The following is a 13,270-nucleotide window of genomic DNA, read 5'->3' as shown; positions in this document are numbered from 1 at the left end:
TTATTTGGTGGAAGATTATATGTTCAGATCCATTATGCTATTTAATACTCCTCTAATCACTAACATGTTTATCATTTGTGAGTAGTTACTTTTTTTTCTTGAGGTCACGGGAGAAATCATGTTGCAAGTAATCATTTGAACTTGATATGTGTTCGATATTTTGATAGTATGTGTGTTGTGATTCCCTTAGTGGTGTCATGTGAACGTCGACTACATGACACTTCACCATATTTTGGGCCTAAGGGAATGCATTGTGGAGTAGCAATTAGATGGTGGGTTGTGAGAGTGACAGAAACTTAAACCCCAGTTTATGCGCTATTCCGTAAGGGACCGATTGGATCCTGAGTTTAATGCTATGGTTAGAATTTATTCTTAATACTTTTCTCGTAGTTGCGGATGCTTGCGGGAGGAAGTAGGAGGTTTGTTCAAGTAAGAACAGCACCTAAGCACCGGTCCATCCACATATCAAATTATCAAAGTAGCAAACACAAATCAAACCAACATGATGAAAGTGACTAGATGAAATTTCCGTGTACCCTCAAGAACGCGTTGCTTATCCTAAGAGACCGTTTTCGCTTGTCCTTTGCCTCAAAAGGATTGGGCTACCTTGCTGCATACTTGTTACTATTATCGTTACTTACTCGTTACAAATTATCTTGCTATCAAACTACTCACTACTTACAATTTCAGCACTTGCAGACATTACCTTACTGAAAACTACTTGTCATTTCCTTCTGTTCCTCGTTGGGTTCAACACTCTTACTTATCGAAAAGAGCTACAATTGATCCCCTATACTTGTGGGTCATCAAGGCTATTTTGTGGCGCCATTGCTGGGGAGTGAAGCGCACTTGGTAAGTGGAATTTGGTAAGAAAACATTTATACACTACTAGGGAAAACATTACCAGTAGCGCTGGTTTTTGAGCTACCAGTAGCGTGGGCTCCAGCGCTACTGCTACGGCGCTACAGCTATTTTGTAGCAGTAGCGCTTGTTTAGGCCAGTGCTACTAGTAAGTTCAGATACTAGTAGCGCGGCATTGGAAAGCGCTACTGGTAAATGAGCGTTGCCGGTAATATTTTGGCCCGCGCCACTGCTAAAATTTATGTTTTTTTTTCATATTTTGGCATTGTTCATGTTTAAACAGATATATCTTTTATACAATAACAACTCATCATGAACTAGTCAGTTTAAATAGCATATTCATTACCACTTGTCATCACCACCAAAAAATGTTCGTCAATGAGACATCATATAACAAGATGGTCACTAGTCATAATCACAACTCCTCATTATCATCATCAACTCTAACACATTGTAGCACATAATAACACATTCTAGCTACGACCTACTCCTCTCATAGGACCTACTCTACCCTCTCTTAGGTAAAATATCATAAAACAAGATAGGCATTTATTCTCTATTAAGGAAATTTGACTCTCCATAATAAAGAACGGAGATCGTCCTGTCTCCAAGTCTTGGCCTACGCACAATGTTGCTTCCAAGTAGCTCTCTACGATGGTCGAAACAGTTTTTGAAATCATTTACTATTATGGCTTCCTCGCTTTTAGAAATCTGGTATGGACAGGAGTGATGTGGATACTGCGGCTGACCTGGCCATGGTGGCTGTAAGCTCATAACATCAACGCGACCTCACGGCAACATCAGATGAGGCACACAATCCATCGGGATTTTCTGTTCAAAAACATAGTAATAACTTTGTAGTTAGCAATGTAGTTTAGTTTTAGAAGAATTTATGCAAAAGATGCATGGTTGTCGTAATAGTAGAAAATCTTACCATGCTATCTCCATTGATGTTACCGTAGTTCAACACGTGCACTAGTGGCACATATTGACCATAATGTGGAGGAGTTTGATAATAGCTATTGTAATTCTCTAGATCAGTAAAAAATGCGATAAGACCATCTTTCTCCTTAGAAGTTAATTGTGCTTCATCATTGTAGTAGTAGGTTCTGTCTACCATTTTCCGTACATTTTTTGAAGAATGAAAATAAGCTGTCAATGGAAATAAGCTGTCAAATATTTTAAAATAAACAATATAAATTACTTAATAAATATGTTTGAGAAACTCACACAGCGGTAGAACTGGAAGCGTGTCAACAAGGACCAAAATGGTCATATTCTTTTCGAAGGTGAGAAGCATACCCTCATGAAAATCATACGCCTTGCAAAGGGCTTCCCAATTCAGGCAACCAAAATTGGATAAGTTCACAGAATTGTATAGATTTATAGCAAAATCATAACCATGATGGGTCCTTAGTTCAATTATGTTTGTCTCCATGCTTTCATGATCATCAAAACCCATCTTCTCCAAGACATAGCGTCTTGCATGGCATGGGATAAGCTAGTCGAATTGTAAAAGACGGAAATTACACGTTGAAGAAGCAGGGAAGTCGTGCAAAAAATAAGAAAAAAACACTTTCCGTTGTTGCGTACCGTTTCAACATCGAAGGTCTCTTGGAGCTTGATGCTGAAGCGACGGCCTTCTACCAGGTGAGGCCTGTCGGACAGACCGCGCTCATCTTCGCAGTACTCGCACATAGCAAATTCCCTTTCGTCGTCAGACATTTCCTAATAGGTAATTAATAATCCATCATCAAATACATATCTAGTAGTTTGTAGCAAAGATCATCATATAACAACTAAAACACCTAAAATTTGTAGTTTGTAGTAGTTTGTAGCAAAGATCATCATCGAACCTAGTTTGTAGCAAAGATCATCACATAATCCATCATCGAATACATATATAGTAGTTTGTAGCACAAACCGCGCTCATCTTTTGCATCCAATAAGCAAATAACTAATAGGTAATTAATAATCCATCATCGAATACATATATAGTAGTTTGTAGCAAAGATCATCATATAATATCACTAATACATCTCGAATAATAGCTCCTCTAGGTTCAGTGGGCCGCGGTGGACACCCAAAGAGAATGAACCATCATAGGATCATAGCTCCGGTGAGATCCCCAAAGAATCTGCCAGGTATTGGAGAACCTGTCGTCCGCCAACGCAACCATGTAGCGCTGGACGTGCGCGTCCTCCTCCGTGACACAGTGATGTACCACCTGCGCGGGGGACTCAAGCCTCTGCACTGATGCAGGCCCACGTGACCGCCACCAAAGAAGCTCCGGGTCGACGACGGGCTGGCTCCTCACTAAGCTGCGCTCACCAGAAGGTAGCACAACCCAGTACCAGCCCGGCGGAGCCCAGTCCCGGACATGGCCCCTCGGCTCAAGCAGGAGTCCTCCGCTGAGTCGACGACGAGGATGCGGGATAGGCATCGCCAACGTCGAGAACAAAATGCTTAATTATGAAAACAAAATTAATAAACACTTAGCAAAATTCGGCATGACCTTTGCTAAAAGCAGGACATATCGAGCGCCTGAAATTTGCCAAAACGTAAACGAATCGACATTTCTGGCAAAACATAGGCCACTCGGATAAATATGACATGTCCAAAATGTGACATGTTCAAAATATGACATGTCCACTGCAAATTTGCATATAACAGGAAAAATTGCTTTAACTAAAAAAATAACAACAATTGCTTTAACTAAAGAAATACCTAGAATTTTGTCATCTACACCTTAAACAACTAAAACACCTAAAATTTTGTTAACTACACCTAAAACAACTAAAACACCTAAATCCCGCGCTGGCCGGGAAATCCCGCGCTACTGCTAACGTGCGCTTGCAGCGCTGGTGTTGTCCGGCGCTACTGCTAAATAGCAGTAGCGTGGGGTCTCTAACCAACGCTACTGCTAAATGTCTACCTATAAGCATTTTCCTAGTACTGATATAGTGTGCTGAAATTTATTGTCACTTGCTACTATGGAAAACAATCCTTTTTTGAGGGTTTTTTTGGGGTATCTTCACCTCGTCTCGAACCACAATTAGCTACCCCTCAACCTATTGCACCTACTGAAAATATTGAATATGAAATTCCTTCAGGTATGATAAAACAACTGCTAGCTAATCCTTATGCAGGAGATGGAACACAACATCTTGATATGCACTTGATATATGTAGAACAAATTTGTGGATCGTTTAAGTTTGCAGGTTTACCCGGAGATGAGGTGATGAAAAAGGTTTTCCCTTTATCTTTGAAGGGAAAAGCATTGGCATGGTACAGGCTATGCGATGATATTGGATCATGGAATTGGAATGGTTTGAAATTGGAGTTCCATCAAAAAAATTATCATATGCATCTAGTTCATCGTGATCGGAATTAGATATATAATTTTTGGCCTCGTGAAGGAGAAAGCATCGCTCTCTCTTGGGTGAAGCTTAAGTCAATGTTATATTCTTGCCCCAATCATGAGCTCTACAGAGAAATTATTATCCAGAATTTTTATGCTCCGCTTTCTCGTAATGATCAAACCATGCTTGATACTTCGTGTGCTGGTTCTTTTATGAACAAGACTATTGAATTCCGGTGGGATCTTTTGGAAAGAATTAAACGCAACTCTAAAGATTGGGAACTCGACGAATGTAAAGAGTCAGGTATTAAACTTAAGTATGATTGTGTTAAATCTTTTACGAATACCGATGCTTTTCAAAAGTTTAGCACTAAATATGGACTTGACTCTGAGATAGTAGCCTCCTTTTGTGAATCATTGTAACATCCCAAATTTCCAATTTGGTATGTTATACATAGATCATCATTGCATATCATGTTTTATTGCATTCTGACAAATCCTCGATAAATCCTAAGAAACTCAAGGACCCTTGGAGAGAGTTGGGGATTTTCTCGAATTTTCATATTTGATTTTCATCAAATAATAAGACGAGGATTGTGGTTTTAATTATTTTCTCTCCGGAAAAATATTTCATTTTAAAATAAATGAGAGGAGAAAATATGACTTCTCCAAAACAATTGAAATACTGGAGGAAAAATGTTAAAATCATTATTTGGAATTTATTTGGATTTTATTTGCAATTTTTATTGCATTAAAAATATTGCATGTTCTAAAAAATATTGCTTTTGATTTAAAAAAATGTTCACCCTATTCGAGATTTTCTAACTAGACGGGGAAAATTTATTTCATATTTTTCTGATTTTTATTTATTTTTCTGTGAATTATTTTCCGCGGAACTTATTAAAAAAAAACAGCGCGACGCCCGACCGGGCCGAAGCCCAGCCGAGCGCCGGCCCGCCTCGTGCCTCTCCTCTTCCCGCACGACGCCGAGCCGCCGCCGGAGTCCGCCCCGGCCACGCCGCCCCGGCCGCCCCCTTCCCCAAGCTTCGGACCCCCCTCCTTAAATAGCACCCCCCTCTCTCTTTCCCTCAACCCGCAAGCCGCCGCCGCCGCCGCACTCACCGCGGCCGCCACCGCCCGCATCCCGCGCGCCGCCGCCGCCGTAGACCGCGCCGTCGCCGCCCCTCGCCTCGCCGCACCCCCCCGAGCCCCGAGCCCCGCGCCCGAGCTCGGAGCCCCGCCCGAGCCCTCGCCGGAGTAGCCCGACGAGGTATTGCCCGATGCCGTTGACCTTTGCCGGTTTTCGTTTTAAAAAAACCCCTTCGTTTAAAAAAAACCCTAGATCGGTTTTTTTTGGTTTTATTATTTTTGCGAGCGTTCACCGAACCGTTCGTTTTAACGAACGCGTTCGTCGGTTTTTCTCAGTTAACGCACGTCTGTTATTTAACCGTTCGTCCGTTTTTTCTTTTTCGTCGGATTTTCTCGTTATTTTCTCAGATTCGATTTCTGATCGAATCTTCGATTCTGTTTAACTTCTCGCTCGTTTATCGGAATCAGGCGATTCAAGCACCTAGAGTTTCGTCTCGAAATTCTCTTTCTGTTTAACCTACTCAAACAAGTTTTTGCTACAGTAAAATTTGACCTAGATCCAGATTAGCAAACGAAGTTTCTTTCTTTCGCCGTTTGACTTTCGTTGCTTCTTTCGAGTTGATTCTTTTTGCAAACCGGAGTTCTTAAGTTGAACTTTCTGGTTGGATCTTTCATTCGAGTTTTACTTGTGCATTAGATGAGTACTGATTGTATGCTTGTTTGTTTGCGATAGAGTATCCGGAGTGTGCCGCTTGTTTCTTCGACTCGCTAGGTTTTGCGGATCATCAGCAAGGCAAGTAACACTTTGATCATACCCCGTTCATACCCAGTTTTATTGCATTAGATCTATTTCCTCAAACACTTGCATGATTAGGATCTATTTAAACTGTGGATTTTGGGAAGTAGTTGAGGTAGTACCTATTACCTGTTTCATTTATCAAACCCTTGGGAGTTACTTCTACGTTGCTATTATATTGGCATGCTATGCTCGTAGACGTGGATTGGGTTTGAGAGAAATTCATGACAGATGTGAGATGTTTATTAATGGTTCAACTTAAGGTGGCAACTAAAACTCACATCTGGGTGGATTGAGGCACCTGGAGAACCCAGTGTTGTCTGTATGTATAAGGTCCGCCACCCAGGCTCAAAGGGATCATGAGATTATTCATGCTAGTAACTTCCGTGTGCAGCCACAAGCTATTATGGGCTCTAGCATAGCTGAGTAGGTTACAGGATCTCTTGAAGAGGTGGACTAGCAGATGTAGGGGAAAGTAGTGTTACCGGTCCATCTAGAGTAAAGAGTGATTGTTTCTGAAAGACTGTGTCTCGGTCATCCGTTTCTCAAACATCATGTAGTGCGAGAATCAAGCGGAGGCGATCGAGTCTTGTGGGGAAAAGTGCGCAAACCTCTGCAGAGTGTACAATCTAATCATGGTTAGCCGTGTCCCCGGTTATGGACAACTTGAGTATCTAGTACCTGGATTATCATTTGAATCTCATCACTATGTTACTACTAATTAATTTTGTTGGGTTATTGATGATTTTTAATTGGGATTGAGATGCTGTCTACCATCTCAATGTTTCACAACCACCATGATAGTTAAATAAAATTTATTCCTTTGAAGTAGAATAAAATTGGCTTTTCGCAAAAACTGTAACCATAGAGCTTTCCACCAGCCATATATGCATGTAGTATAGCATTGTTATTGTTCATTGTTCTCTATGTGTTACATTGCCAGCATATTCTATGTGCTGACCCGTTTTCGGGCTGCAACGTTTCATGTTGCAGACTTTTCAGACGACGAGTAAGGTGCTTTAGGTCGTGGTCTTATACTCAGTGATGCCGCTGGAGTTGATGGACTCACTTATCTTCCAAGTCTTCCGCTGTTATCATTATTAGATGGCCTTATGCCATGCTTATCATACTTAATCTCTTTGGAGATATTCGATGTAATAAGTGTGTGATTGCTACTCTGTTATAAATCCTCCATTTGTACTGTGCGTGTCAGCATTACTGATCCAGGGATGACACTAGTGCACAGCAGCACAGGCCATTTGAGGTCTGGTCGCTACAAAGTTGGTATCAGAGCACACGCTGACTGTAGGACACGACCACTAAGCTTAAGCCCTAGAAACTTCTCTCTTCTCATTTCTGACCCCTCTCCACTTTCTATTCTTTTAGGAATGGCGAATGCAAGGAGCAAGTTCATGCAACCAGATGAAGACACGCCGTTTGGTCGACACTTGAAGGAAGTCACCAAGTACTTGAACATAGGAATACCAAGCATCACCGGAACCTACAACGCCACATTACCTGAAGAGGAGAGCTGGAAGATTCAAGTTCTCATTCCAGGAAGAACGTTTGTGCCAATTACGGAACCCATGAGATTGGTTTTCGAAGCACCAACTTGGAGTTTAGGGAAGAGCATGGCCGCACACATCGCCATGGGACGCATTGGAGAAGTCTATCACCAGGAGCTTAAGGATACAATTTATCAGATTTTTGGACGTCGAGACGCGCAATGGGAGATGATCAAGACCAAGAAGGATGGATCAATTGCAGCTTTCATCCAGGAGCAGAACCAACATATTCGACGCCAGGAGAATCAGATGTGCACGGACAAGGAAGAACTGAAGAAGGCATTCACGAAGATCATGGAACTCCAAGAAGAACTCAAGGCTACACGCGAAGATTACTTGGAGGAAATCAACGCACTAGTAGGGAAGATTGACGACCTGGAGAATAAGATTGGAGCATTCGTGGGAAATCCAGTGCCAAAAGCAGAAGTCGACGAATGCACTTGTCCGGATAACTACATCATCATCGACGACACCGACTCGGAACCAAGTGAAGACGACTGGATTGATGAAGCTGGAGCAGACATCATGGAGTCTTCAACGGATCAGAATTTTTAGTAGACCACCATATCAGTAGTAGTTTTCCCCCATTCAATAGTATAGTTCAAGCACCTTGTAACGCTAGTTAGATCGATTGTTTTGCCTTGTTTGAATTGATTGAGTGATATTGATTGAATTTGTCTCATGAGCATATGGGTAGTGTTTTCCCTCTAGACCTCATTCTATTCTTAACTCTCATCTTTTCTAAACCTATCAGATGCCTCCGAGACGCGACACCGGATTTGTTTTCCCGCCAGAGATCACCCAGTTGATTCAGCAACAGAATGCCCTGGTGCAAGTGTTAGTTCAGAACCAAGGCAACAACAACAACAACAACCCACCGCCACCACCACCTGTTGATCACTTAGCCCATTTCTTAAGGCTAAACCCGCCGGTGTTTTCCAGTAGCACCAAGCCGATTGTTGCAGATGATTGGCTCCGCAAAGTAGGAAGGGAGTTGACCACTGCAGGATGCACAGATGCGGAAAGAGTGCGTTTTGCCGCACATCAGCTTGATGGACCCGCAGCATCATGGTGGGAGAATTATACAGCCACGCACCCTATTGACACTGTCACATGGGACCAGTTTCAGCAAGCTTTCCGTACAGCTCATGTTTCAGCAGGAGCTATGGCTATGAAGAAGCGTGAGTTTCGTAACCTACGCCAAGGAGGACGCACCGTAGGTCAGTATGTGGAGGATTTCAGTAAGGTAGCACGTTATGCACCAGATGACGTGGCTACAGACGCTGCCAAGCAAGAGAAATTCTTGGAAGGACTGAATGATGAACTGAGTATGCAGTTGATGGTAGCAACCTTCAACAACTACCAGGAGCTGGTAGATAGAGCTCTCATGATTGAAGGAAAGCAACAGCAGATTGAAAACCGTAAGAGGAAGTATGGACAAGGGAAGTATAATTCCGGAGCTCAGCAGAAGCCACGATTTACCTCGAAGCCGGGAGGACAGTTTCAGCATACCCATGGAGGAGGTAGTTCGCACAACCATAATGGCTCCAAGAATGGTAATGGGAATGGAGGAGGAAACGGACAGAACCGCACCAACCCATCTACCCCAACCAAGAGAGATCTAAGTCACATTACTTGTTTCAAGTGCCAGAAGATGGGACATTATGCTACTGATTGTCCCGAAGCCCAAAATGGAAATGGCAATGGAAGCTCTGGGAAGAAGCCGAACCCGTTCAACAAAGGACATGTGAACCACGTGAGCGTGGAGGAGGTTGAAGCTCAGCCTGATGCAGTAATAGGTAAGTTTTTGGTTAAGTCATTTACTGCAACCGTTCTTTTCGATACTGGTGCATCGCATTCATACATATCAAGGGGATTCGTAAACAAGTTTAAGATGGCCACCCAAGTTCTCAAAAGCCCTATGTTAGTAACCTCGCCAGGAGCAGAGTATATGGCCCCCCAAGGATGTTTTCAGATACCGTTGGCCATTGGTAGGCATGTTTTCCCCTCAGACCTCATTGTTTTGGAATCGCAAGGTTTGGATGTGATTTTGGGAATGGATTGGCTATCGTTGTATGGAGGAAACATCGATTGTGCCAGCAAGACGATTTTGCTTACCACCCCAGAAGGAAAAAGGATCAAGTATGTATCCCGGCATATGCCGAAGAAGACTCAAGTGAATTCCTTATCAGGAGTTGTACAGGAGGAAGTACCAGTGGTGAAGGATTATCCGGATGTATTTCCAGAAGAGTTGCCAGGCATGCCACCAGATAGAGACATTGAGTTTTTGATTGAACTTTTGCCAGGCACAGGGCCAATATCTAAGAGACCGTACAGGATGCCCGCAAAGGATTTGGAGGAAATTAAGAAGCAGATCAAGGAGTTACTAGATAAAGGCTATATTCGCCCAAGTTCGTCACCTTGGGGATCACCAGTACTTCTAGTGGAGAAGAAAGATGGATCGCTGAGGATGGTTGTTGATTACTGAGGATTGAATGAAGTGACCATCAAAAACAAGTACCCACTGCCGATGATCAATGATTTGTTTGACCGCCTACAAGGAGCTAAAGTATTTTCCAAGATCGATCTACGACCAGGATACCATCAGTTAAAGATTCGAGAGCAGGATATATCCAAGACGGCATTTACCACCAGATATGGATTGTATGAGTATACCGTTATGTCATTTGGTCTGACTAACGCACCGGCCTATTTCATGAACCTGATGAACAAAGTGTTTATGGAGTTTTTGGATAAGTTCGTCGTGGTGTTCATTGATGATATTTTAATATTTTCCAAGGATGAAGAAGAGCATGAGGAGCATTTACGATTGGTACTTGAGAAGCTCAGAGAACATCAGTTATATGCCAAGTTCAGCAAATGTGAGTTTTGGCTGAAGGAAGTTGGATTCCTTAGACATGTCATTTCTGGAGAAGGAATAGCAGTACACCCTGCCAAGGTTGACATAGTGACAAGTTGGGAATCACCCACGACCGTTGGAGAAATCCGGAGTTTTCTTGGACTTGCAGGATACTACCGGAGATTCATCGAGAATTTCTCGAAGATTGCTAAGCCCATGACTGAGCTATTGAAGAAGGACACCAAAGTCAATTGGACTGAGGAATGTGAAGCTAGTTTCCAAGAGCTGAAGAAACGATTGGTTACCTCACCAGTGCTGATTCTGCCAGATCAGCGCAAGGATTATGAAGTTTATTGCGACGCTTCTCGTCGAGGACTTGGAGCAGTGCTTATGCAGGAAGGAAGAGTTGTGTCATATGCTTCACGACAACTTAAACCCCATGAGAAGAATTATGCTACGCATGATTTGGAATTAGCAGCCGTGGTGCATGCATTGAAGACATGGAGACATTTTCTCATCGGAAACCATTGTGAGGTGTACACGGATCACAAGAGTTTGAAGTACATTTTCACGCAGAAGGAGTTAAATCTCAGACAGAGAAGATGGTTGGAGCTCATTAAAGATTATGATATGAGATTGCATTATCACCCTGGAAAGACTAACGTAGTAGCAGACGCGTTGAGCCGCAAGAGTCATATCAACACCCTCATGACCGGAGAGTTACCTCAGGAGTTAGCCGAGGACCTACGCGAGCTATGTTTGGAGATAGTCCCAAGAGGCTATTTAGCGACGTTGGAGATTCAGTCTACCTTGATGGAAAGGATCAGAGAAGCTCAGAAGTCAGACAAGGAGATTGAAGAGATAAAGGAGAAGATGAGCAAAGGAAAAGCCAAGGGATTTCGTGAGGATGAGCACGATACCTTATGGTTCGAGGACCGCGTATATGTGCCAAATGATCCGGAGATCAGGAAGTTGATTTTGCAAGAAGCCCATGATTCACCGTACTCGATTCACCCAGGGAATACCAAGATGTATTTGGATTTGAAGAATACTTTCTGGTGGACCGGAATGAAGAAGGATATTGCGGAGTATGTAGCAGTTTGTGATGTATGTCAGAGAGTGAAGGCAGAGCATCAGAAGCCAGCAGGATTGCTACAGCCATTGCCGATACCCGAATGGAAGTGGGATAAAATAGGCATGGATTTTATCACAGGATTACCCAGGACTCATTCAGGCTATGACTCGATATGGGTTGTAGTCGACCGTTTGACGAAAGTGGCTCATTTCATTCCAGTGAAGACCACTTACACCGGTGCTAAGTTGGCAAAGATATACATGACCAGGATCGTATGTTTGCATGGAGTTCCGAGGACCATTGTATCAGACAGAGGAACCCAATTTACCTCGAAATTTTGGAAGCAGCTACGTGAAACATTGGGAACCAGGTTGGAATTTAGTACAGCTTTCCACCCACAGACAGATGGACAGACCGAAAGAGTCAACCAGATTTTGGAGGACATGTTGAGAGCATGTGCACTAGATTATGGATCTAGTTGGGACGACAATTTGCCATATGCGGAGTTTTCTTATAACAACAGTTATCAAACCAGTTTGAAGATGGCCCCTTTTGAAGCTTTGTACGGAAGGAGGTGTAGAACACCATTGTTATGGGACGAAGTTGGAGACCGTCAGTTGTTTGGACCAGATTTGATTAAGGAGTCTGAACAGAAAGTGAGGTTGATTCGCGATAGGCTCAAAGTAGCCCAGTCCAGGCAGAAGAGTTATGCTGATTCTAAACGAAAGGAGACCGTTCACGAAGTCGGAGACATAGTGTATCTTCGAGTATCACCACTTCGAGGAGTGAAGCGTTTTGGAGTTAAAGGAAAGTTAGCGTCCCGTTTTATCGGACCATACAGAGTATTGGAACGTATGGGAGAAGTTGCATACAAGCTGGAATTGCCCGAAGGATTGTCTGGAGTTCATGATGTATTTCACGTTTCGCAGTTGAAGAAGTGCCACGCAGAGATGGCCGAGATACCACTGAGAGATATTGTGCCACTGGAAGCGATTCAGTTGGAAAGAGATTTGAATTATGAGGAGAAACCAGTTAAGATTCTCGAGTATGCCAGCCGAGTTACCCGCAGCAAGGTTATCAAGTTTTGCAAAGTCCAGTGGAGTCACCACACGGAGGATGAAGCCACCTGGGAGCGAGAGGAAGATCTACGGAAAGACCACTCCCACCTGTTTTCTAGCCAACCCGAATCTCGAGGACGACATTCATCTTAAGGGGGGTAGGTTTGTAACATCCCAAATTTCCAATTTGGTATGTTATAAATAGATCATCATTGCATATCATGTTTTATTGCATTCTGACAAATCCTCGATAAATCCTAAGCAACTCAAGGACCCTCGGAGAGAGTTGGGGATTTTCTCGAATTTTCATATTTGATTTTCATCAAATAATAAGACGAAGATTGTGGTTTTAATTATTTTCTCTCCGGAAAAATATTTCATTTTAAAATAAATGAGAGGAGAAAATATGACTTCTCCAAAACAATTGAAATACTGGAGGAAAAATGTTAAAATCATTATTTGGAATTTATTTGCAATTTTTATTGCATTAAAAATATTGCATGTTTTCAAAATTATTTCTTTTTATTTAAAAAAATGTTCACCCTATTCTAGATTTTCTAACTAGACGGGGAAAATTTATTTCATATTTTACCCATTTTTATTTA

This window comes from Aegilops tauschii, chromosome 7 (genome assembly GCF_002575655.3).
Source record: "Aegilops tauschii subsp. strangulata cultivar AL8/78 chromosome 7, Aet v6.0, whole genome shotgun sequence".
In the NCBI taxonomy this organism is placed as follows: domain Eukaryota; kingdom Viridiplantae; phylum Streptophyta; class Magnoliopsida; order Poales; family Poaceae; genus Aegilops; species Aegilops tauschii.
Note: the sequence above shows the minus strand (reverse complement) of the source record.